The 27,261-nt window shown below is 49.4% G+C and overlaps 1 protein-coding gene and 1 non-coding gene across 9 annotated transcripts in view; one reads left to right on the forward strand and one right to left on the reverse strand.

Annotated features, from left to right (window-relative positions):
* Nucleotides 1-27,261, forward strand: part of SIPA1L3 (signal induced proliferation associated 1 like 3) — a 236,803-nt gene that overhangs the window by 110,149 nt on the left and 99,393 nt on the right. The gene's annotated exons all lie outside the window — the stretch shown is intronic.
* On the reverse strand, nt 3,174-3,246 carry TRNAR-UCU (transfer RNA arginine (anticodon UCU)). The gene has a single exon. It is a non-coding gene; the product is annotated as a tRNA-Arg (tRNA).

Below are 27,261 nucleotides of genomic sequence, written 5' to 3' on the forward strand. Positions count from 1 at the left end.
CTGGTGTGCCCTGAGCAGAGGGATGGGGGGACAGGTCAGCAGCCTGGGTCATACTGGGCCTGGCGAACCATCCGTCATGATTTGGACTTCTTCCCATGGCCCCTGAAGGGTTTTAGGAGACCCATGATGCTGGTTTGGTTTGGTTTAGCTTTTTAACTCCTGTGTGCACTTTCAAGGCCTGGTGTCCTGACTCCCTCCTCCCCCAGAACAGTTTGTACCAACTGCTGCAAGCCAGGGTCAGGGTCAGAGACTCCAGCCCTCCCCCGTCACCTTGAAGTGCCGTGCTGCCTTCTGGCCGTCAGTCCGCAGGTCTGGAAGGAGCTTTACATAAGGAGAAGGTGCCCTGGTTCCAGACTCATGAATCCTTAGGAAAGAAGCAGCTTGCTGACCCATCCCAGGCCGCTGGGAGGCCCGCAGAACAGGTCACTGCAGCATCGCCTCTTCCTCAGAAAGGCTCGGGGCCTCACTGACTCATGATCCCATCCTCTCAGAGAAGGGACCCCAGCCTGCCCCGCTCAAAGATGGCCTTGTTTCCTCCTGGGCCTGGAGCTGCCAATAGCTCCACCCCCACCCATTTCTCTATTTCTTTTGTAAGATGCCTACCAATATGCTTCTCTCAGTTCCCTCTTGTGGGCCAGGCCCTGGAGAGAGGTGGGACAGGGTGGGGAGGAGAGTTTCCAGGTTACCTTTGTCTCCTCAGCTCTGCACAGGAAATGGCTATTTTGTGGGCCAGGAGTTTGGGGAGGCCCTGTGCCCCAGCCCCTCAGCAAGGGCTCAGATGAGTCCTCCAGCCTGGGAATGGTGTCAGATTCCCAGGGTATATGGAGTGGCCCAGGTACCCTGAGCGGCTCCTCCGATCCTGCCCTGGCGTCTCCTCTGCTGGAGTGGCCTCTGCCAGTTGCTGGGTAAGTGGAGGGCCTTGCTGTCCCTTCTTCTGTCGTGTCCATGGCCGCCCATTCCCAGAGCTCCCAGAGCGGGGCTCTGACCCTTGCGGGGTGAGGGGGGAGGTTTCCCTTCTGAGCACTTGGGTGCATCCTGTCTCGGGAAACCCACAAAACTTTTAAGTGTGGCTTCTCAGCAATGTGGTAGTTCAGAGGCTCTTATAGAGACTTTTAAACTGATGGAGTCCACATCCAGACCTGAGTGGCTGGCCCGTGGCACTCAGGATCTTGCTCAGTCCTCCCAACAACCCTAGGAGGTAGGTATTCATAGGAAACAGATGAGGAAACCAGGGCACAGATAGGTCAGGTCACTTGCCTAAGCCCCACAGCTGGGAAGTGGTGGAGTCAGGATTTGAACCCAGGCTGTTTGGCTTCATAATCACTGTGCTGTGCTGCCTGCGTGCCCACTCTCCTTATCACATCACTGTTTATTTTCTTCTTAGTACTTACTCAGTTTGTTGACTTGTGTACTGCCTATCTACACCCTTTAGGAGGTAAGCTCCTATTTGATAATATGAATTATGTGTCTTGTTTGGTGGTGTAAACCCAACATCTAGTACCTGGCACACCGGAGCTGCTCAATAAATATCTGTTGAATGAATGATCCAAAGTTGCCAGTGACAAGGATGTGGAGGAACTGGATCGCTCATATTTTGCTGGTGGGAATGTCAAATGGTACAGCCACTCTGGAAAACAGATTGGCACTGTCTTAAAAACTAAGTGTGCAACTGTCATATGACCCAGCCATTGCACTCTTTTTTTTTTTTTTTAAATTCATTTATTTATTTTTGGCTGCGTTGGGTCTTCGTTGCTGCACGCGGGCTTTCTCTAGTTGAGGTAAGCGGAGGCTACTCTTCGTTGCGATGCGTGGGCCTCTCATTGCGGTGGCTTCTCTTGTTGCGGAGAACGGGCTTCAGTAGTGTGGCACGTGGGCTCAGTAGTTGCGGCTTGCCGGCTCTAGAGTGCAAGCTCAGTAGTTGTGGCGCATGGGCTTAGTTGCTCTGCAGCATGTGGGATCTTCCCAGACCAGGGCTCGAACCCGTGTACCCTGCATTGACAGGCAGAGTCTCAACCACTGCACCACCAGGGAAGCCCCTATACAACATTTTTAAATGGCAAAATCATACAAATGGAGAACATATTGGTGGTTGTCAGGGGTTAGGGATAGTGGGTTATGAAGGAGTGGGTGTGATTATAAAAGGTAACATGAGGGATCTATCTTTGTGATAATGAAACTGCTCATATCTTGGTTGTGATAGTGGATACATAGACATACACAAGTGATGAAGTGGTATAGAACAGAAGACACACACGCAAATGAATACAGGAAATCTGAATAAAATCAGTAGATTGTTTCAATGTCCATTTCCTGGTTATGATATTGTACTTCATTTTTGCAAAAAGTTACCATTTGCCAAACTGGGTAAAGTGTATATAGTATCTCTCTGTATCATATCTTACAAGTGTACTTGAGTTTACAATTACCTCAGTAAAAATGGCTATTAAAAAAAGTTGCCAGTGCGATGGGAAGAGAGAGAAAGGGGGAAGTGGAGGATGGATCTGTCTGCAGAGGTGAGGGAGATGGGCAGGGCAGGGCAGAGCATAGGGCCTGTAGGCCATGGGAGGGGTTTAGGGTTTACCCTGAGGTCAGCCCCCGGAAGGGTTTCAGGCAGGAGAGGGACCTGGTCAGATCTGCATTTTTAAGTGATAACTGTGGCTGCAACACTGAGAGATTGGGGTCAGGGAAACTGGAGGACAGAGCCTACAGCAAGTGGGCCTGAATGCAGAGGAAAACGAACTGGCCAGAGAGCCTTGTAGGTCTTCAACAGACCAGTCTTTGAAGGAGAGGGTCAGAGATGACTCCTGGAGCAAGGCGCTCAGTTAATGTGTGTGGTCGGCAGCTTCTGTGTCTTGTTTGGGGTGTGAGTTACACAGGTGTAGACATGTGTGAAAATTCATCAAACTGTGCACTTAAAACAGGTACATGTTACTGTATGTAATTATACTTTATTAGATAGATACCATGAAATCATAATGATAATAAAATAGCTCACACTTCTTAAAGCTTTTACTCTGTGCCAGGCTCCATGCTAAGCACTTTGCACGTGTTAGTTCATTTTATCCATACAACAGTTTTGTGAGATGGGTACTTCTGTTGTTATTTTATTTTTTTTTAAATTTTTTCATTAAAAAAATATTTTCTTTTTGGCCGCACTGCATGGCATGCGGAACTTCCCCAACCAGGGATCGAACCTGTGTCCCCTGCAGTAGAAGCGCAGAGTCTTAACCACTGGACCACCAGGGAAGTCCCTGTTCTTGTTTTATAGATGAGGCAGCTCAAATGAAATCACTTGTCCAGGGTCACAATGGCAGAGCGGCCATTGGCACCAGGGCAGGCCAGCTCCAGAGGGCAGGTCTCCTTGACTCCCCTTTCATCTCATTTGGGCCTTTCCCTTGATTCCGATGTAGTGGTGAGGCACCGCAACTGGTGGGGTCTCCTCACTGAAGTCCTGAGGCCGTGTGCTATGTCAGAGAGCCCAGCTGTAGTCAGATCTCAGGGTACCTACATCCAGAAGTCCAACCTTTGATTCAGGAACAGAGTCGCTGCAGGAGAGCCAGGCTGGGCTCCTTGTCCTGTCTCTCATCCTCAGCTCCAGCCAGCTGGGGATTAACCCCCTGCCGTTTTCAGGAGAAATAGAACATAAGAAACTGGCTGCAACTGGGTTCTTGTGAAGAATGAAGGAAACGAAGTAACCCACTGCTGAAGGTTTCCAGACCCCTTGTGTGCCAGGGACAGCGCCACTGCCTGTTTCTGCGGAATCACATGTGTGGTGCTGACCCAACAGGCAGGGGACGTGCAACTTGAGACTTGTAAATGTTCTCTGTATGTTGGGATTCAGCATCCCTTCCCGTTGGTGTCTCAGATGCCCCATTTCCCTCTTGCAGGGATTTTCCTCTGTTTAACAGTCGAAAAATGGCTGCCTCGTTTGTGGTTCTCGGTTAGGATGCTTTTAGTTGCAAGTAACAAAAACACTGACATCATCTGGCCAACGGTAAAGACATTTAATATGTCTTGGAAGTCTAGAAGTGCGTGGGGTGCAGGCGAGGTAGGGTCAGCAGCTCAGATGTCTGCCATCAAGGTTCTCAGTGTTAGCTTCATCCTAGAGCTTTCTCTCTATATATACATATGTGCCTCTTGGTCCCAAGCTGGCTGCCAGTGACAGGGCCACCTGCTTTCTTGTCCACAGACATCAGGAGAGAGAGAGGAAAAAAAGAGCCCAGTCCCTCGTGGGTTATAAATACTTCCCTTTAGTCTAGGATTGGTCCAGCTGAGGTCATGTGCTCTCCTTACCAGGCCAGTCAACTCCGCAGAGGAATGCCATGTCCTGATCGCCTTTGACCAGTTGGGGTCTATCTTCCAGGGGAAGAGGGGAGTGGGTATTGAGTAGACAACCAGATGCCTGCCACAGCTGGGAAAGGCCTCCAGACTTGGTCCCTGACCGAGGCAAAGTTAACAAATTGTGTCAGGCCCAACAGATCGTGGCATTTGAGAGCAAAGATTTTCTTTTGAAGAAGTGGAGTGATTTGTGTCCAGTTTCTGCCTTCTGCCTCTTCTTCCACCCTCACGTAACCCCAGAAATGGAGGGCAAGTCAAGTCCTGCTCCCACAGACTACTTGTCTGTTGGCGGAAACAATGTGTGTGTTGCCTCCCGTGTCACTGGGTAAATTTTTGTTGTTATTTTTTCCTTCTTCATCCTCTAGCCCTCCTTCCATCCCCTCCCTGACTCTGGGGTGATTGTGGTGTGTCTGTAGCTAGGTACGTATCCTTGCAAAATATATACTGAGGTTTGAGGAAAGAGTCTGCTTCCAGAAATGGTTTTGGGCTCCATATCTTATTCTTATTCTTCCTTTTTCTTCTGGTTTTCACCAAATGCCGTGTTTTTGAGGTCTCGTTGCTCTGTGTGCTCCAGTGCATTACGTCCGCCTGCTGAACAGTCGTATGTGATGTGCATCCACCACCCTCACATTTCTAGTCCCCTGGTGTTCAAGTCACCCCCAGCTCCACACCACCACGGCCAGTACTTCAGTGAGCACCCACATACCTGTGTCCTTCTGAACCCCTGGGGTTTATGTCCAGGGGTCACATTGTGGCTGGAGATGGGCATTCTCTCTTCCCCCAGGGATGGCCAGGGTTGCTCTCCATGCTGCTGCTCTGGCCCATGCTCCCCCCAGTGGGCAGGAGGGTCCAGCCTTCCCATTGGCTCCTCACCACTTGCTGTCATTATCCTGCTTCCTAATCTGTGTCACCCCAATGAAGTGGGGTCTCGGGTTTTAATGCTCTGATTACTGGTCTGGCTGAATGCCTCTTCGTGCCTCTTCCTGCACCTGTTACCCTGAGTCAGGCTTCCCTTTCTATGAGTGGCCCCTTCAGAGCTGAGGCGAGGCAGGAGAGCATGGTCATGAGAGGCAAATTCTGGAGCCAGATGGCCTAGGTTCGAATCCTGACCCTGCCATTTAACCCAGCGAGTTAACCTCTCTGAGCCTCAGAATTTCCTTAAATACAAAACAGGAATGGTAATAGGATCTATATCCTAAAATATTTTGAGGACTTAACAGATAATATATATAAAGCACTTAGGACAGGGACTTCCCTGGTGGCGCAGTGGTTAAGAATCCGCCTGCCAGTGCAGGGGACATGGGTTCGAGCCCTGGTCCGGGAAGATCCCACATGCCACGGAGCAACTAAGCCCACGTGCCGCAACTACTGAGCCCACGTGCCACAACTCCTGAAGCCCGCGTGCCTAGAGGCCATGGTCTGCAACAAGAGAAGCCACTGCAATGAGAAGCCCACGCACCGCAATGAAGAATAGCCCCCGCTCGCCGCAACTAGAGAAAGCCCACGCGCAGCAACGAAGACCCAACGCAGCCAAAAATTTTTTAAAAAGCACTTAGGACAGTATCTAGCATACATATGATATGAAAATATCAGCAATTATTATTATCACTATCATCATCATTATTGGGTGTTTCAAAGTTTCTAGGGGAATTCCATGGCGGCTCAGTGGTCAGGACACGGGCTTTCACTGCCATGGATCCAGGTTCGATTCCTGGTCGGGGAGCTAAGATCCCACAAGCTGCGCGGTGTGGCCAAAAAAAAAAAAAAAAAGGTTTCTAAAGATTCAAATATTTTATCCTTTCTTCTTTTCATTCACATCAGAATGTCTGCCTGTGCAGGCACTTCCGGCTTCTCTCTGGTGGCTCCTTAGGAACCATGAGAGATAGTGAAACTTGTAAAAGACAGATCAGGTCTAGATATACTCCTTTCTCCCACATTTGAGTTGGGTGGTATATGTTCATTTCCATGTAAGTGGTTTTTAATTTTTAAAAATATGATATATTTTAAGAAATTATAAAACATTATAAAAGCCTATGAAGTAAAAATCCGAAGTCTCACTCCTCCTTTCCCTGTACCTCACCCCCACTCTCACTTTCTGGAGATAAAACAACCATTGTAAAGGGTTTGCTGTGTCGGCCGTGTTGTTAAGGGTATGGGCTCTGGAGCCCTGCCGGCCCGGGCTCAAATCCCGGTTCCAGCACCGACTGGCTGTGTGACCTAGTTATATTAGTTTGCTATTGCTGCCATAACAAAAAAAACGCAGACTGGGTGGTTTAAACAACAGTTTTTTTTTCCAGTTCTGGAGGCTAGAAGTCCAGGATCAAGGTGCCAGCAGAGTTGGTTTCCTCCAAGGCCTCTCTCCTCGGCTTGCTGGTAGCCGCCCTGTTGCTGTCTCTCCACATGGTCGTGTCTCTGTGTGTGTAATTACCTCTTTGGCTTTATCTCCAAATACAGTCACATTCTGAGGTACTGGGGGTTAGGACTTCAACATGTATCTTTGACAATTCTGTGCCTCAGTTTCCTTATCTGTGAAACGGAGACAGTAATTGTATCTACCTTTATAGGGTTTTCTGAACATGTGATATGTAACATACATATATATATATATACACACACACACACACACATATATAAAGTGCTGGCACATGGTAAATGCTAGATTCATATTTGTAGATATTATTATTATTACTATTTATCAGACTTTTTCCTCCAGATATCACATACTTTTATATATATGTATGTATGTATATATGTATGTGTGTATATATGTGATAATACTGTTTCTCCACGGCTTGGTTTGTCCCTTATCGGTGTCTCTTGGGCATTTTACCCTATCAGCATGTTAGATGTGCCCTCATTCTTTTTAATGGCTGCCTGGGGTTGTATTATATGGATTTATCAAAATGCATTTAATCAGTTCTTTAGTGAGGGACTTTCAGGTTGCCTTCATTTTCTTCTGTCTCAAGCAGCTGGGGGGCCTTGTCCAGGCAGCTTTGTGTTCTTGGGCCAGCATTTCTCTTGGTTTTGGAATCACTGGATCCACAGACATGCATGGTTTTAATCTAATTGACAAATTGCCTTCAAAAAAGGTTCTACCAGTTTGTACCCCCAACAACAGAATAGGGACCGGTTTTCCCTTTCGTGTTGGGTTTTGTTTTTTTTTTTAATAAATTTATTTTATTTATTTTTGGCTGCATTGGGTCTTCGTTGCCGTGCGCGGGCTTTCTCTAGTTGTGGCGAGCGGGGGCTACTCTTCATTGCGGTGGGCGGGCTTCTCATTGCGGTGTCTTCTCTTGTTGCGGAGCACGGGCTCTAGGCGCGCAGGCTTCAGTAGTTGTGGCATACGAGCTCAGCAGTTGTGGCTCGCGGGCTCTAGAGCTCAGGCTCAGTAGTTGTGGCCCATGGGCTTAATTGCTCCGCGGCCTGTGGGATCTTCCCGGACCAGGGCTCGAACCCGTGTCCCCTGCATTGGCAGGCGGACTCTTAACCACTGCACCACCAGGGAAGCCCGTACGTGTTGGTTTTGATTAATGGAAAATTTCAAACATATACAGCGGTAGTAAGAAGAGTGTACAGAGCCTGTCTCCAAATCCCACAGTTTTCATCACACAGTCAAGCTCGCTTCATCCATCCCCCTGTCTCTGGATTATTTTGAAGCAAATCTCAAACATTGTATCATTTCATTTGGGGCATTTTAAACTCCACACCCTCAACGCGCCTGGGCTATGGAAGAGAGGAAGGCGTTTCCATAAGATAATCCTTGCTTTGTGTGGTACTCTTCACTTTCCAGTGTATCTTCTCCTTTCATTATCAGGTGCTCCTAAAATGTAGTCAAGGCAGGTGTATCTGTCCGGGAAAACAAAATCCACTCTAGGTGTTTCAGGCAGAGGGAATTCAACATAGAGAATTTGGTTAAATTAGTGATGGAGGAGCAGAGAAGCCAAACAGGGGCAGAGGGGCAAGCAACCAGAGCTGGAGGGATGCAAGAGGGAGGGGTTATTACCAGCGCCCAGGGCTTTGAGGGGAGTGGGGAGGCATGTCCTACCCAAGATGCTGTCCAAGGTGGAGGGACAAGAGGGAGAACCATCCTGGCTTCTCGCCTCCTCCACCAGCCAGGTTTCTGCCATTGACCCCCATTGGTGGAACCTAGCCAGAATCCTGGGAAATGTAGTTCCCTGTGATCCGGAGCAGGTCAGGCAATGGGTCAATCAGGGAAGTTTATCCCATTTTATTTATTTATTTATTTATTGGCCACGCGTGTGACATGCGGGATCTTAGTTTCCCGACCAGGGATCGAACCTGAGTCCCCTGGAGTGGTAGCATGGAGTCTTAACCACTAGACAACCAGGGAAGTCCCTGACCCCATTTTATAGATGAGAAAGCCAGAGGGTCTAAATGACCTGGTCAGGGGCACGTTGCTTAGGGATAAGCACCATCTCAGACACTGTGGTCCCTTGGTTGCCAGGGAAAGCTGCGGCAGCTCTGCGGTCATTGCCTGCTGGTCACTGCTGCCTGGGACAGGCCTCCCTTGGGAGGCTCCAGGCTGTTTGCCCATGGTTACGGGTTCTTCCTTTGCTGGAGGAATCCTCTCCAAGCTTCCCCATCCCACGCTCAGAGCAGACACTTCCTTTTATTCCGGGTCAGAGGATTGTGTGCCCTAACATAAGGAAGGCCCTCCTGAGGACACTCTGTGCCCGCAGGCAGAGTGGCTCCTCTTGATGGGAGAGTTATGGATGGTGTGGTGTTCTCAGGGAGCCCCTGCATGAGGCGCCTGTGTCCTGGGCCAGGAGAGAGGCCAGAGGAGTGTCATACCACTGAGCAACGCCAGCGGACATTTAGCGGGCAGCTGCGCACCCAGCTGGGCACTGGGCTTGTGGGAGGGGCAGGGTGTGCCGTGCGCCCTCCTGGAGCTGATGGTTTCCTGGAGGTGGGGAGCCTTGGGTGGGAGGGGTCACGCCAGATCTGCAGACAAGGAAGTTAAACAGCAATGTGAAGGTTAAATGCAAGTGTAGGAGGTCAGTCACACAAGAGAGCCCCCAGTCAGAAATGATGAGGATCGCTAACATTCACTGGGCCCTTCTTATAAAGCAGGCCTGGTTTCAAGTACGTGACACTTCACATGGATTAACTTATTTAATTCTCATAATAATCCTATGAAGGAGGTATTACTAGTAGCCCCGTCTTAGGAGAAAGGCAGAGGGTTAAGTAACTTGCCCAAGGTCATACATCTAGGAAGTGGTGTACCAGGAATCCATATACCAGTAGTGGTAATAGCAGCTAACACTTCTTGGTGGTTACCTGTGCCAGGCACTGCCCTCAGAGCTTTATATATTAACTCGCTTAATCTTCACGTCAACCCCGTGAGAGAAGTACTTTTGTTATTTCCATTTTACAGATGAGATAACTGAGGCACAAAGAGGTTAAGTGACTTGCCCAAGGTCACACGGCAGAGCTGGGATTCAAACCCAGGCAGCCTGAGTTCAGAATCTGTGCTCTTAACTGCCACACTGCACTAAGTCAAAGATGAGAATTAACATTTGCTTGCAGGACGCTTTATGCTGTACTTTTTCAGATTTTATCTCATTAGAGCAGAGACAGATCACAGTAGCCATTTGCCAGGCAAGGAAACTGAGAGGATAAAAGAGGCTGATAGAAGCTACCATGCATCCCTGGCATCACACCAGGTCCTGTGCTAAGTGCTCCACACGTATGGATATTAATGTTTCCTCCGGAAGCCTCACAGATGAGGAAACTAAAGCTCAGAGAGATGAAGTGCCCTGTTTGGTGCTGAAAGGTAGTGTAGTTGGCACTCAGACTGTAGCGCCTGTGCTCCCAACACAGTATACGTTCTCCAGAGACATCATTCAGGATCATTCACCAAATGTTGCCTGTGTGCCTGCTGTGCCAGGCACTGTGCTGGTGCTGAGACACAACAGTGCACAACATTGGCATTGATCCCAACCCTCAAGGAGCTCCCATTCAAGTAATCAGATACAAGCAAGGCTGATGTTCACCAGCCACCACCTGTTCTGATTGCCTGTTGCCTGTGCCTGTGCCATATGGGGTTCTAAATATTTTATATCTCAACCTGGTATATAAGTAACACAAACTCAACTCACAGTGGCTTATTCAGCTAGAAAGTCCAGAGAAAAGGCAGTTCTGGGATTGGTTCCACAGCTGCACATGTCAGGGCCCCAAGTGCATGCTCCTGAAATCATCTTGACCTTTCCTCATGGTTGCAAGATGGTTGCTGGGGCTCCAGGTAACACATCCTCTCACAGCCATGAGGCAGAAAGCAGGGAGCCAGCTAGGACCATGGTACTGCTCTTTTATGAGGAAGCATTCGTACCTTCTAGCAGACTTCTCAGCTAGAAAAGTGAGTGTCTGGCTTTTCAGCCTCAATATTGGCAGGTTAGCAAAGAAGAAGGAGGTTGGAATGTGGCGAGACTAGTTGAGAGTGTTTGTTCTGGCTTAGGGGGAAAATAGTGAGCTTTGCCTTCCACTCAAGCCTGGCCCCAGGCGGCTCTCTTCATGCCGTGGACATTTGTACATTTATTCATACAACGAGGGAAGAGAGCCTAGAGGTTAAGAGCGTGGACTCTGGAGTCAGTCTGCAGGATTTGAACCCAGCTTTGCCATTAACCAACAGTGTGACCTTGGGCAAGTTACCTCACTCTATGCCTCAATTTCCTCATGTGTAAAGTAGGGTTGATAATAGTACCTCTCTCAAAGGATTGTTGTGCCAGGACTTACCTGGTGGTCCCGTGGGTAAGACTCCGTGCTCCCAGTGCAGGGGGCCCGGCTTCAATCCGTGGTCGGGGAGCTAGATCCCGCATGCATGCCGCAATTAAGAGTCTGCATGCCACAACTAAGACCCGGCGCAGCCAAAATGAATTAAATAAGTAAATAAATAAATATTAAAAAAAAAAAAAAGGATTGTTGTGCCGATCAAATGAGCTAATACACATAAAGTGCTTAGAACAATGCCGGGCACATAATAGGCCCCATATAAACATTAGGCAGCGTGATTATTCATTCTCCTGTTCATTAGATGGACTTGAACATGTCCTCAAGGTGCCAGCACTCCTGGGAGAGTCGATACAGACCCCAAGACCACAGGAACTGCTCTTATGGGGGGCTGATGCATGTACATACAGCACCCAACAGGCGTGCCAGGCAGTCGGCCTTTCCAGACACCACATCAGGCAGCGGATGGGCCAGACGGGGCCCCAGTAGCTTTCCTGAGGGGCAGTGCCAAATGGGCTGGGGAAATCAGAGAAGGCCTCACCCAGGAGGTGGCTTGGGAACTGGCCAAAGGAAGAGGAAGGATTGGTGTACACAGCAGTTACTGCAAGCAGAATACAAGGCCAAGGCCAAGGCTGGGAGGTGAGGAGGCTGGTCTGGTTACAGAGCAGTTGGGAATTCGTGGGGAATCCTGGGGATATTTGGCCTGTGAGTTATAGCTAGTTTGCGTAGAGAAAGCATTTTTGCATCCAAGTTTTAAAAAAGAATCCTCTAGAGATGATGAACCCTTTTGGTCATGAGGAGAGGTCTTTGGAAGAGGAGATCCACATTATACCCCTGTGATGGTGATAGTGGAACCAGTTATTGGGCACTAACTGGACACCATGCCCTGTGCTTTCCATTCATCCCTCATTGAACCCTCACAGCCTCCTGTGAAGCCAGTGGTGGCATTCCCATTTTCCAGAAGAGTCACTTGTACTGGAAGAGTCACTCCATCTTGCCATGCATTCGGTCATTGCTCTTTTGGGGGGGGGGGGGCGTGGGGTTTGAGCACCGCCACCAGCCCAGCGCTGTTCTAGGTGGCAGAGAGCAAGCAGAGCGAAGGGAGCGCATGCTTCCGGTGAGGGGGAGATGGGCAAACAAACTACTAAATGGAGAAGTGAATTGAAGCCAAGTTTTCTCCAAAGCTAGTATTCTTCAATAAGATTCAAGGAGCTACTATGAAGTGGTTAGGAATACAGGCTCACATTCCAGCCTCATCTCTTCCGGGCTCTATGTGACCTTGGGCTAGTGACGCTCCCTCCCAGAGCTTCCATTTCCTTATCTGTAAAATGAGGATCTGGGTAGGACCTCTATCAGTCAAGATTGTACTCTGCTACAAGTAACAGAAAGCCAGGGAGCAGTGACATAAATAAGGCAACTAGTCTCTGTTGCACATGAGAAGGAAAAGGGAGTGTGGGTGAACCAGGGCAGAGGCACTGGCTGGGAGAGTGGGCTCCTTCTGAATCCTTGTGCTGCCGTCCTCAGTTTGTGGCTTTCAGCCTCACAATTACAGGATGGCTGCCACACCTCCAGATATGGTATCCACATTCCAGGAAGGAGAATGATGCAAAGGGTGTGCTTCTTTTTATTGGAAAGCAGTAGCTTTACCAGAAGGCCCCTTCGCCCATCCCCAGCGGACTTCTGCTTAACCTCTTGTTGGCCAGAATGGGACACATATTTAGCCATAGCTGCAAGGGAACCTGCAAAAGCAAGCTTTTTGGATGGGCATCCTGCTGCTCCAAACAAATTCAGACTTCTCTCAAGGAAGAAGAGGAGAGTGGGTTTGGATTTGACAACCAGCAGTGATGTCCATGCAGCCATGAGTGTGAAGCATTCAGTGTCGTGCTTAACACGGGAGCAGGCCCGGGTAGAGGGTCACAGTACTCTCACACTGAAGGTCTGAGTTCTTGTTCTTGTTATCAAGAAGCACAACCACTTTGTGCCCAGTTTCCTCATCTGCCCATTGGGAGTGATGCTCCTTGCCTTAGGGTCGACTGAGCAGCACTTGTGGAAGCCTGGCTGGGAAGGATTTTGAAATACATCCCACCTAGTAAGAGGGCGGGATGTATTTTGTTTGGAAAACTGTCAGATTTCTTAAAGCTGAATCCAGCCCTACCAGGTGACTGTCAGCCCAAACATATTGCCCTGTAATGGCTCATTTGTTCATCTCTGTTCCCCTCTGGTCTGAACAGTGTGGGTGTGAGAGCAGGAGTGGTGACCTGCATCTCTCTGACCCGGTCTGGCCTGTACCCACCTGGTACTCCGTTTAGGATTGAATGCCCTGGAGCTCCTCTTCAATGTGAGGAAGCAACCAAGTCTTCTCCAGTCTACCTGCTTCTCTATGTCAGCACCACCCCTGTTCTGGGCCAGGCCACTCCTGCGCTTCACAGGGATGGCTCCCCCAGCTCCCAGCGGGACTAGACTCTGCTGCTCACCGGGTTAATCATCTACGTGGCAGGCAGATCGGGTCACTGCCTCCTAAACCTGCAGTGGAGGGCAACTCCAGACTCCTAAACACTCCAGGGTCTTTGCCCTTGCTGTTCATCTGTACCCCTCACCTGCTACCACCCCTTTCCCTGGTCAACTTCGAATCCTTCAGCGCTTAAACACCACTGCTTCTGAGAAGCCTTCCTTGACCAACCACGCCCTGTTCCTGTCCTCCGTCAGTTTATCCTTTCTTTGCATCGTTTATGCTGACATGCATATTTGGTAAGGGCACTTAATTCATACGCGTCTCCCCCTCCAGCCATAGGGCAGAGAGGGGCTACGTCATTCACTGCTTTATTACATGGTCAGATTTCAGGAAACATTCATCTAATGAATGGAAATCAGTTAAATGAATGAAAACTTACTGCTTTTTTCCCCTGATTTTGAAAACATGTTCATTAAAGGTAATTTGGGAAAATATAGGAAGGTATAAAGAACATGTTTTCAAAAATCACTGGTAGTCCCAGCAGCAAAACGTAACCCCAGTGAACATTTCAGAGTTTTTATCCAATCTTTTGTCTATGACTGCATCTGCGTATATATATTTTTAATGTCATAAGGATATGCGGTAATTTATTTAACCATTCTCCTGTTGTTGGATGTTGAGGTTGGACCTTTTTTTCCCCCCCGTTTATAACCAATGCCGTGAATTTCTTTGGGATCAATTTCCAGAAGTAGCACTTCTGGTTCAGAGGGTAAGAACATTTTTAAAAGCTGTTGCCAGATTGCCTCTAAAAGGTTTCCACCAACTGTGACCATTTAAAAAAAAAAAAATGTTTGTTGTCCTGGAAGTGAGTTGCTGATTTCCTAGTGTCCTGGCTTCCTTTGAGCTCCCAGAGAGCCCCCGCCCTAGTCTCCTGAGGGCCCGGTGCCCGCTTCCAGCCTGTCTTCCTCTGCATTGGCCTTGGTCTGAGTACCCATCCTGCGTGCAGTCCTGGGGCAGGATGTTTGATCAAAGTGTTGTTCAAACAGAGCTGCAGGCCCTCGCCAACTGTCAGCCAGTCCATGGGCCCGAGAGGAGGCTGGGTACCCAGTCTAGGGTCAGGAGCCCTTCTAGTGCTCACTGGTATCACTGCAGGGGCAGGGCTGGGATGCATGCTCCTTACAGCAGCCTGGCCCCATAGCCTTATGCCCTGGAAGCCCTCCTGTATTTCTCAGGTGGGCGCCAGTCCCTCCTACTCTGTCCCCTGCTGTCACTTGGTGAGTTGTCCAGAAACTGCTGCTACGAGATAACCCTGCCCTCCCTGCCTCCCCCGTGCCCCCACCTCGGGGCTAGGAGGAAGTACACGTTCCCTCAGCCTGCCCAAGATGTTTGTGTTCATACAGGCTATGTGGCCCTGCAGGTTCTGGGAAGTGGAAACCTTTTATAGCAGAGAAAGTGAACCAGGAGAGTGAGAGTGACTGGGGTGGCTGTGTGTGTGTGTGTGTGTGTGTCTGTTTGTATGCACTGCACACAAAGGCATGAAACTGATTCTCAGGTGTTCACAGTGGGTCTGCAAAGATCAAACAACTGAGACTTTAAAATGTATTTACCTGTTTTTTAAAATTACATATATAATACAAGAGTACGATCTCATTTTAAAAACGAATTCATACAACGCAAAAGACGTTTAAAAACTTTGTTACTGGGAAATGTAACACATGCACAGAGAAGTACATCAGATGTAAATATACAGTTTAGCAAACAATTACAAGGCAAGCACTCCTGTAACCCCCAGATCAAGAAGAGAATCTTGCCAGAACCCCCGGAAGCCTCTCCCTCCCCCAGAAGCCACTACTCTCAGGACTTCCGTTCGCCATTTCTTGCTTTCGAAGTTGGGTCACCTGTGTGAACAACCCTGCATAACATGGTTCCATTTTGCCTGTTTTTGAACTTTATAGAAATGGAATCATAACCCATATTATGTTCTGCGTCTGGCTTTTTTTTTTGCTTAGGATCATGTCTGGGAGCTGCATCCTGGTTTTGATATCAGTGCATTTCTGGTATTAAAGCTCGTTTTCACTGATGTACAGACGAGCCTTACCAATTCTCGTGTTTGTGCATTTTGTTTGATGAGTGTTAGAAAAAAATAATGACTCCAACACTGATATTATTAAGGCTTTAATAAACAAGTTGGTTGAAAGGACCGTCTTAAGTAAATAATAGTACAGGTGGTCTGCGATTGTGTCAGTGGAGGTATGTGACTTCGGGAAGTTTGGGAGCTTCAGGGTCTAGGACAGGATGATCATGTGTACACACACGCCACTCCCCTCCCTGGGGTAACTGCTTACAGCTGGAGCTCAGCCTTCCAGATTTTCGCTCTGTGTTGACCTAGGTGGCTATATAGATATAAAATAGGTAGCTGGGGATTTTTTTTTAATACTAATTTTTTTGTTTGTTTTTTGTAAGAGGGTGTGCCATTCTTCTAAATTACTTCTTGAGATTTCTGAGTTTGCTCTCTGATTAAAGCAGCTAGTTTCCTTATAAGATTGTATACTTAAGGATGGGGGTGAGACTGGATATATATACATATATATGGTCTTGGCCTGCAGATGTTGGGAACTTGGAATCTGGAAGGGAGTTAACAGAGGGACCAGGCAGAGGCTGCCAGCCTGGAGCACATGCCCAGTGGTGAGTTAACATGGGATTGTGACTCAGGGGCCTGAAATGTGCATGGCTGTGGTGTGGCCGTCTGTGCGTGCACATTTGTGAGAGAGACACACAGAGGAACAAGATCAGGGACATGGAGAGACGGGAACAGGGACACAGAGAGGTAGAGCAGAGACACAGAAACATGGGACCAGTTGGCTTGCTGGGTGGCTGGTTGGTTAGTCGGCCATCTGGCTTGGTGGCTGACTGGTTGCCTGGTTGGTTTTGGTTTGGGGTTGTTTTTTTTTTTAATGGACTCAGGAAATCCAGGACTCCCTGGACTATGGAAGACTTCCCCTGATCTCGGCAGTGCTGTGAACCTAGGGATAGAGAGGTTAACAGTGGCTGCAGGCATTTGGGTGTCTGATCACCCCTCCCGCCGTGAAGGTACTTTGAGAGCAGCTGCTTTGTCTTCATTATTATTGTGTGGTTTTTTTGGTTTGTTTTTTTTTGGTTTTTTCTTTAATCTTGGATGAGGATGTATGAGTGCTTATTATTGTGCCGTTACTGTGGGGAGCGGGGCCTTACGGGGATCATCTTGGGCTCCTCCAGCAGTCCAGTGAGGTGCCACTGTTATCCTCTCTGGGCTGCGTTGGGGCTGGGATTTAATCCCAGGAGATCTGACTCCAGAGCAGAAGCCTAATTTCTGCCATAAAAGTACCCAGGGACAGAGGGCAGGCATTTATCAAAGACCCACCATGTTCACGGCTCTATCCCTGCTTTTTAGAGATGACAATAGTTACGATGGCCTGGAGTCACCCACCTGGGTTCGAGCCCCACCTCTGCCTTTTCCCTCACTGGGTGATCTCAAACAGGTAACTTGCCGCTCTGAGCCTCAGTGTTCCTTTTTGCAATGTGGGGCAGAATGGTAGAGCCTTCCCCCTGGGAGGCTGCATGGGTTGAGTTAGGGCCAGGTGTGAGGCCAGTGCTTCTTAGCGGGGCTGCTGTTAAGTGTAGCTGAGGGAACTGGACCATGGGAGCAGGCCTCCAGCCTGGGCTCCTGGCTCCGTAAGTGCCAGATTTTGCTCTCACTTTTGACAACTTGGACTCACGTCCATGAGTGGTCTCAGGACAGACTCTGGAGTGAGTCAGAGTTCAGAGTTCTGAGACCGAGGTTCAGACCCCCGCTCCTCCGACCTTGGGCAAGTAATGTCGCCTCTCAGAACCTTGCTTTCCTCATTCTGAAATGGAGGTGATGAGAACACTGCCTCCATGGGTCACTAGAAAACTTGAATTTTGTGGCAGGTACTCTGCAGGGGGGCCTGGCGCTCCAGATGGGGGAGGGGGGCAGTTAGGATGATTACTGTTGGCAGCTGGGTGCCACCCAGGATAACAAGGCCCAGCTATGTGTGTCCCCCTCACCCCCCTCCCCTCCCACCACGGGGAGCCTTCCTGGCCGCGGTGTTCCTGGTGGGCTCCACTGCTCCCCTGCCCCCCACCCCAGAGTCGTCCTCAGGTGAGGACAAGCAGAGCCCCAGACACCTCCGGCCTGGCCCCCCAAGAGCAGGATGGAAAGAACAGGGCTTTAACAGATGTTCTTTGACAAGGATTCCCTGGCTCTGTTTAATCAAGATTGTCAAATATTGATTTAATCTCTAGACCCAACAGATGTGATCTTAGCAGGTTTCAGTGGCAATTAGCTGGGATTAGTTAGCAAGTCAGGCTCCAAGCTGACAAGACAACCATCTTCTAAAGGAAGTTAGGCCTGGCCACAGGAGTGAGCCCTGCAGGGGAACGTACTGCATATTTAACCACCAGTCCGACCTGGGCACCAGCTGCCATGAGAGCAGCCTCAGAAGCGGGGTCCTGGAAGCCTCTGTGGGCCCAGCGTTGCCCCACACAGTGATAGCGGGAACACTCGGGGTTCGAGGCAGCAGCCGTAGACTGAAAAGCTTCACTATCAAAATAAACAGCACGGCCATACCAGTGCGTGTGGCTTGACATTGGGCCTGGCTAGAGCCAGGAGATCCCTCAAGGGATGTCCAGCTCCCTGGAGCAGGGGTTGTGCCCCTGATTAAGTCTTCCCAGAAGGGGCTCCCCTGACCACAGAGGCCCATAGCCCAGCTCTGTCACTGTATCCCCACTCCACGAGCATGGCTGCAGCTCCTGGGTGGGCCTGGTGCACGTGCCGGTACTCCAGGAAGCATCCTTTTTTAATTCTGGATTTCAAAGTCTCATTTGAAGTGAGTGGGACTGTGCCCAGGATTGGAGCAAGACGCTCAGTCCACATGTGCTTCACGGGAGGTAGTGACACCCTCACCCACCCACCCAGCCCCACAGGGACTCAGCAGCGGTGCCTCCCCTGGCCCTGGCTCTGGGGCCACCAGGAAGGAGGGGCTTGCCCTTCCTCTTGTTCGAGGTTGGCCAGCGTGGGTTACCTGGCTCCTGAGCCCAGAGGAGCCAGGGTTCATTCCAAGGCCACCTTTGGTCCTAGTTGTTTGCTTAAGATATTACTATTATTATTATTACCTAAGTGAAAATGATAATACTTATATATCACTGTGTGCCAGGGGTATTCTAAGTCTCTACGTTCATTAATTCATAACATTCCTACGAGTTAAGCCCTATTATTATCTCCATTTTACAGATGGGAAAAGTGAGGTATAGGGAGGCTAAGTCACCTGCCCAAGGTCTGAGTGGCAGAGGTGGGCATTGAACCTGGGTGGTCTTTGCTTCTAACCACTACTCTACAGCTGTCACATCAGGAAGCATCTTCAAGATCTGGTAATAAGTAAGAAAAGCAACTATGGAGGTATTAACTCATTTATTTAAAAAAAAAATTCTTTTCTGTATATAAGCATTTATTGCAGTTTAAGCATTTTGGGTAAGCACTGCTTCTGTTTCACTGAGGACACATGAACATGAGATGGGGTGCCCCTTCCTTCCCGCAGTGGGGCTGGGGGCGAGCATCTTGCTAGGCCACAGAGGAATCTCCACTTGGAAAGATGCGTATTTTTCAGACTCCATGGCCCTAGAGGCGAGGTTGAGGTGGGGACTTGTGCTCTACCTGGGGGGTGGGGCAGCTCTTCCATTCTAACTGCATCCATCAGGGCTTTTTGGGGCGTGGCTTTCACTCCACTCATGTTTCCCTTCACATGCTCACTTTTAAAACTGAAAACTTAACCCCAGCCTGAGGCGCCCCTCCCCTGTGCAATTGTGAGCATTTCCTTATAGACTCACAGAGAAAGGTCTGGAAGAAGACATGCAAAACCTATTCACAGGGCTTCTCGCCAGGATTTGGATTTGGGGCAGAGCCTCATAGGGGTCTTGAAGAGGGCCTTAAACTTACATACTTGTAAAAATTCATACACAGACATGGAGAATTTTTTTTTTTTTAAGTTTTCCTTTATCTCCATTCCATTTTACTCCTTAGAAGTAACCACTTTTAATGGTTTGGTGGATGTCTTCCTAGACCCTTTCTTGGACGTTTTATAGAATTTATGTACATGCACACTCACACTAACAAAATCTGTCCCCCTCTTGTTTAAACCAAATGGGGTCATGCTACACAAACTATTCCACAACTTGCTGCTTTCCCTTCCCAAGTGGCAGCATAGAGTAAAAGAGTATAAGGTAGGAAGCTGGATAGCCTCGGTTCAGATCCCAGCGCTACTGGATTCTAGCTGAGTGACCTGGGGCAAGTTACTCAGCCTCTCTGGACTGAGTTGCATTGGCTTTAAATGAGCATGGTCCCTCAGGTAGTCCCTCCCTCACAGGCTTGTCATGAAGATTAAATGGGTGAATGTGTGTAAGCATTTCACCTGGTGCACAGTAAGCACTCAGTAAGTATGAGCCCTGCTCATTCCCTTCAGGCCGTGTGGACGATCTGCATGCACGACACATGGCGCTACCTCACTGTTTATCACAGCTGCGGCACCTTCCCTGGAATAGAGGCACCCAGATTCACTTAACCCATCCTCTGCTCGTGGGCATTGGGGCTGTTCCCAGCGCTTCCATGTTACAGCAGCGCGGCAGTGTGAGCACCCCTGCGGTTGAACCACCTTGAGTCTGTCTTTCAAGGTGCACTGGGGTGAATATCTGAGGAAGAGATTCCTAGAAGGGGAATTGCTAGGTACAAATAAAACAATATGCACACCTACATTTTCAATGCATAATTCCAGTTCATTCTTCCTATTTCCCCAAGGGAGAAAAACCGATACCGATTTAACTCTGACTTGTGTGGGACCCTCACCTGTTTTGAGCGTAATAGCTGTACATGGCTACTCTTGCCCCTGTGGGGACTGCCCTTGACTCCTAGGTAGGAATGTGGAGCTCTCCTGGATGCCTGGGAAAGTTTAAATTAGAAACACCCATCCGCTGGGCTCTGACATTAAATATGAAAGTGCAGGTTCTCACAGCGTGATACTTTGATATAATAAGAAAAATATTTTGGTCTTCATTCAGGTTCCTGGCACAAGAGCTTCTAAAACCCTTGGAATTTCCTGAGAGATATGGGTGATACCGTCTTTTGTTATTCAAAATAAGCTCCTTTGAACCGTACCTGAGTTTATGCTAAAGAGGTGACTCTTGGTGGACCCCTAAATATCTTCAGGATGGGGCTGGTTGCCAGAGGAACCAACCACGTGATTAGAGGCTTGGGACTTTCAGCTCCACCCCCCTGACCTTTGGGAAGGGAGAGGGGCTGCAGATTAAATCACCAATAGCCAGTGATTTAATCCATCAGGCCTTCATAACAGAACCTCCATGAAGCCCTAAACAACACGGTTCAGAGAGCTGCTAGGTTGGTGAACGCAGGCACATGCTGGGAGGGCGGCACACCCCAAACTCCACAGGAACAGAAGCTTCTGCACTCAGGACCCTTCTAGACCTCATCCTGTGTATCTCTTCATCTGTATCCTTTATAATAAACCAGGAGTAGTAAGTAGTGTTTCCTGAGTTATGTGAGCTGTTATAGCTAATTATTGAACTTGAGGAGGGGGTCGTGGGAACCTCTGATTTGCAGCCAAGTCGGACAGAAGTGTGGGTAACCTAGACCCCCACTGCTTGCAGTTGGGGTCTGAAGTGGGGACAGTCTTAGGGGACTGAGCCCTTTACCTGTGGGGTTTATGCTCACTCCGGGTAGCTAGTGTCAGGATTGAGTTAAATTGTGGGACACCCAGCCCTAAGAGAATTGCTTGGTATGGAAAACCCACACATTTGGTGTCAGAATTGTTGAGCATGCAAAACAGATCACAGTAGTATATGGCCATGGTCAAGGCCCTGCTCATTGTTCTTTGGGCTGATGGAGCAGAGTCTCTGCCATGATACTTTCTAATGAGATTTCTGAGATTTCCATCCATCTTGTTTCCTGGGGGAGCTCTAAAGTGGTCCTGTGTATGCTCAGATTTCCAATAAAGTGGGGAAAGATATAGTGGGGAGAAAACAGGTTCTTAATCTGAAATCTGCTGAGGTGTTGCTGACATTCCAGAGCTCTGTCCTTATGAATTGATTTCAAAGATCCTTGCGTCATTCATGTATTCACACAACACACCCATTGGACCTGCTGTATCTTTTATTTAGAGCATAGGTGTGGGAGCCAGACTGTCGAGGTTTGAATCCCAGCTGTGTGACTTGGCCGTGTTACCCTTGCCTCATCTGTAACACGGGCATGCTAGGGTCCCTACTTAATAGGGTTATTGTAACACACAAGTTAATACACCCCACGAGGGTAGCCCCGCACCTGGCCCATCAGGAGAGCTCATAAGTATTAGCCTTATTTTTATAAGCATCACCACCATATCATTCCTCCCCTCTACCCAACCCATGCGGCAAGAACACAAACGTCAGACCCCAGACCACCACAAACTTGGAGCTGTTCAAGGTCTAAGGAGAACAAAAGATACTCAGAGGCTTAAAAATCCTGTGGGCTAACTCTTGTAGTCGAGAGTGTGTGCAGCCCAGAGCCCTGGGAGCTCAGGGAGTGGAGGACAAAGCCTGGGGTGTGGAGGGGCTGGCGGGAGGAAGTCACCGCGCGCTGGCCAGCAGCACCGGGGGCGAGGGGCGTGGACAAGGCTCCCTGGAGCGGCAGGCCCCGGAAATACCTCCTGCAGTGGTCACGGTGCCCTTCAGACCGGTAATTGTCACCAAAGGTGACCCTCTCAGCAGCATCCAGCCTGTGAACCACCTGGTCCTCCCCAGACCACACCCCCCCTCCAGGGCCTCTCGCACACCTGCCCTCCTGCCCCTCTGCCTGGGCCCGCTGTGGCCAGTGTGCTCACTCCCTCTGACTTCTGCGGCCTCTCGAGGCTTGGTGTCAGACCCTCCTCTCTTTGCTCTCTCCATTTCTTCCTCTCTCCTCAGCCCTGGCTGCATATTGGAATCAGCTGCAGAGCTTTTAAAAGACACTCAGGCCTGGGCCCCACCCCAAACCAGCTGATTCAGACTCTCTGCGGGTGGGGTGTGAACACCTGTATTTTTACTAAGCTCCCCGGTGCCTCTAATGGACAGCTGGGGGAGAGAGCCATCGCCTCAGACAACTCCAGAGAGCCTTGTATATGGGCCGCTCCCAGCTTTCCTGCCCCTGCACGTCAGCCTCGCTCATCAGCACACCTGGGGCACGGCAGGCGCCCTCTCCTGATGCAGACCCCAGGTCAGAGGGCACCCCCTCTCTGAGCCATCAGGGTGGGACCTCCTCCCAACCTATCACAGCGTTACATTTTATTCCTTTATATGGCTGACTACCCTTTGAAGTTCCCTTGTTTTCTGTCTTTGTTTACTTATTTCTCTGGCTTCCTTCTGCTAGAGGTAAGTTCTTAAGGAGTGGGGAGCGTGGTCTGTCCTGCTCAGGGCTATATCTTCAGCTCCTATAACAGCACATAGTAGATGCTTTAAGAAATTTATTGAATAAATTAATGGATTTTAAGTGCTTAGTGTTTGTGGAATAAATGAGTTATACATGCCTAGTAAATGTTGAATAAGTGAATAAGTTTTTAGTGCTTTTTTTGACTGAATGAATTTTTTGGACTGAATGATTTGTAAGAACGTGGTAGGTGTGGGAATTCCTTGGCGGTCCAGCGGTTAGGGCTCCGCACTTTCACTGCCAAGGGCCCAGGTTCCATCCCTGGTCGGGCAACTAAGATCCCACAAGCCCCGCAGTGCGGCCAAAAAAAAAAAAAGAATGTGGTAGGTGTTTGTTGTATGAGTGAGTGAATGAATGAATGAGTTTTAAGGATTAACTAGTTCTTTTTTTTTTTTTAATTTATTATTTTTGGCTGCATTGGGTCTTTGTTGCTGCTCGCAGGCTTTCTCTAGTTGTGGCGAGCGGGGGCTACTCTTTGTTGCGGTGCGTGAGCTTCTTACTGCAGTGGCTTCTCTTGTTGCAGAGCACAGGCTTTAGGCGCGCAGGCTTCCGTAGTTGTGGCGCGCAGGCTTCAGTAGTTGTGGTTCGCGGGCTCTAGAGTGCAGGCTTACTAGTTGTAGCGCACTGGCCTAGTTGCTCCGCGGCGTGTGGGTTCTTCCCGGACCAGGGCTCGAACCCGTGTCCCCTGCATTAGAAGGCGGATTCTTAACCCTGGACCACCAGGGAGGTCTCTACTTACATATACTGATGCAGGTACCACCAAAGGGAAATGCAGAGAGCTCAGGTTGGGGATTGAACAGGTTGGTGAGAAACGAAGCTTAGGTGGAGAAAGTGTCATTTGCCCTGAGTCTTGAGAAAGAATTACCTAGGTAAAGGAAGGGGAGCAGGAATGGCATGTACAAAGGTCCTGAGACAGCAGGGAAGATGGGTGTGAGGGGAACTGAAAGAGGGACATTGTGGCCTGGGCTCCAAGAGCAAGGGGAAGAGGAAAGGGAGCCTGGAGGACTGAGAGGAAGGTTTTGAATTTTATTGTGTGGAAAAGGGCCCTTAGGAGAGCAGGAACAGAAGCAGAGACACCAGTGAGGCTGTGGTGTAGTGAACCAGTGAAAGTCACAGCAGCTCAGACCAGAGGGCTGGTGGGAGAGAAAGATGGACTCGGATACGCTGTGGGGAGAGTCAACAGGACGTGGGGTGGTGAATTGGACGTGTGGAGTGAGGGAGAGGAAGTGTGAAGGATGACATTGACGTTTCCAGTTTGAGCCCTTGGGTGGAAGTAAGTGCCTTTTGCTGAGATGCAGAGGAAGCAGATGGCCAGTTGCATTCCTGTTCTGACAGATATTCTGGTGTACCACCCTATTGACATCTCTTGTCTTGATTTGGCCAATAAAATGTAGTTTGCAGAAGTGACACGTGTCATTCCTGAGCAGGAACTTTAAGGGCCATTGCATGGTTCAACCATGTCTTTTCCCTCTGCGATTGGCAGGGTATCAGGTGAAGGGCTACTCCCTCAACTGGGAACAAAGCTGGCATGAGCGGGGCCCTTGGCCAATCCATGACGGACATGCAGTATGAACTAGAAACAAACCCTTGTTGTGTAAGCCTCTGAGCACTTGGGGTCCTTTGTTAGTGTAGCGTAGCTCAGCCCATCCTGACTATCCTGAGAAGGAGCAAGTTTTGTGGTTGGGAGGGATCAAAAGGTCAGGTTGGGAATGTTCAGTTTGCAGTGCATATGAGATACAGACATGGTGGTGTCAAGTAAGCAGGTAAATACCTGAGTTTGGAACTCAGAAGAGCAATTGGATCTGGAGATAATTTATTGTGTGTCACCAATGAAGAAAATGAGAATCACGAGGTGCAGGAGTCTGCCTGTGATCACTGGGAGGGCTGGTGCTTGAGCTCAGGACTGCCTTACTTCAGGAATGAAACAGCTGGGGTCAGTCCCAACTCTGCCACCTCATAGTCATATGGTCTAGGACACATTACTTCCTTCCTGTTTCTTCATGTGTAAGCTGGAGATAATAATGATATCTACCCCATGGAGCTGTTGTGAGGATTAAGAGAAATAACAAATGTCAGGTGCTTAGACAAGGACCTGGACCATAGAAGGGTCCTATGTGGTAGCTGTTGTTATAGATGTTGTTTTGTTGTTGTTTTGTCATGTAACTAAAATGTCCAGAGGTGGGAAGTGGAATCGGGTTAGCTTCAGGTCCAGGCTTGATGTAGAGACTCAAATGATGACTACAGCCCCCAGATTGTCTGTAACTCTCAGCCCCTTTCACAGATGGTTCTCCCCTCATGGTCGCAAGATGGCTACAGTGATTCCATCTTTCACATCCTCTCCAGCTCGGGGTAGAAGGGAAAAGCACAGTCTTCAGCCCCAGCACTTCTTGCAAAGACATCACTAGGTCTCTGGTTTTGATTGGGTTGTGTGATTTGTTCCTGACCTTGAGAAGGAGCCCTCCTCTAGCCCACTGGGTGGAGGTTAGAGCGGGCAGGTTCTCAAAGGGAAATCTGGGCTGTTGTTGGAAAAAGAAGTCATGGAGGCTGGGGGAGCAAACTACAAATGTCTAACACTGGAAGGCTTGTGTTTTTCCCTTTTCCTCTGCTCTGTGAGGTTCCGGCAGATATTGTGGCCCCACAGAGCAGGGCCCTTCAGAGCCAGGACACTGGGGCCATGGTGCTTGCCTGTCCGTCTGCTGTTCTAGCCTCCAGGCTTTGGGGGCCTGATAAGGAAGCATCCTCTCAGCTCAGCGTTCCCCAGCTTCTTCACAAATGACAGTCTGGGAGCACTTACACAGATACACCATTAGCTGCCTGCTCTTCTAACAGACCCTGATGTTTTCTGGGAACCAGTGTGGCCAGCCCCAGGGATGAGTCCTCAGTGGCCCAAGGGCAATCAGGATGATCATAGACTCTGGCTTCACCAGCTTCTCTGGCAACTGGAGTGGCCATAAGGGACCACATCCTGGCCAATGAGACATAAAAGAATGTCTGTGGAGGTAGGGGCAATGTTCTGGCAATGTTCTCCTTCCTGATTAGGGTCAGATCGGTAAGAACACTCTTACATCATCCCTTTCTTTACCCCTCGCCAGTAGTTCAGTGAGAGGCATGGCTGTGGCTGCCAGCTTGTGACCACGGGGCCACAAGCCAAAGATGTAAGCCAGCAGCACACTGCGGGACGGCAGTGGGGGGAGAAAGAGAAAACACCTGACGTCATTTCCCTGTACCAAGCGTGGAGCTGCCATATCTGGCCTCCTTGTTACATGAGATAATGAAATGTCTTCATTGCCCAAGACACCACTGGATGGTATTGTTACTTGCAGCCAAATGCCTCCCACCTGCCTCACCCACTGTCGCTTGCTTCTCATTGTGCCACTGCCTTGGCCCCATTTGTTCCCCTCCACCATCCGCAGCTGCCTTCTTTGCACACAGCACCATGTCTTAGTCAAGGGCCTCAGATGCCAGCAGCAAAAGCCTTGCTTGACAGTCTTGGGCAGAGGCAGATTTATTAGTGGCTTACAGAATCAACAGGAGGCCAGAGGAGCAATTGTAGAAAACAGGCAGGAGCCAAGCAACACTGGAAGAAAGGAACGCCAGGGTCCCTAGCAAGTGACATGTAGGAAAAGTCAGATCCACATCCCCCGCTACTGCAGGACACCCTCCAGCCTTTTATGCTCTGCTGAGGTCCTGTGCCCACCCCCGGCTGTGCTTCTGTAATTGCGGGGAGGGGGAAGAACTCCTGCCAAAGGTATGCGAAGGAACGGTGATAATAGCAGGAACCATGAGGTAGATGGTATTATCCCCATTTTACGGATTGAAATTGAGTCACAGTTTCAGTAACCAGTCCATGGCACACCAGTATCTGAACCCAGGCAGTCTGGCTCTCATAACAAGAGGTTCCCCATCAGGAAGATCAGAGTGCTTTTAGGAAGAGGGAGTTGGACAGAGACAGCTAGAAAGGGACCAGTGTGCACCGGTCCCTGAATCCCAGAGAGGCTGTGGGTATCATACACTCAGTCTGTGAACGTCACAAGCAGACTCAGCTGCACCTGCTCGGGGAAGGGATTTGTGCAAAGAGACCAGGGCCTCAAGAACATCTGTGTGTTTTCATAGAAGGGAGCAAAGCGAATTGGGGTTTCCGACTGAGCTGGAAACAAAATGCCATCAGCAAAGCCCATCTGTCAGAGGTTTTTGCATAAGCAAGTCAGGGTCGCATCGGGGC

Source organism: Eubalaena glacialis, chromosome 18, assembly GCF_028564815.1.
Source record: "Eubalaena glacialis isolate mEubGla1 chromosome 18, mEubGla1.1.hap2.+ XY, whole genome shotgun sequence".
In the NCBI taxonomy this organism is placed as follows: domain Eukaryota; kingdom Metazoa; phylum Chordata; class Mammalia; order Artiodactyla; family Balaenidae; genus Eubalaena; species Eubalaena glacialis.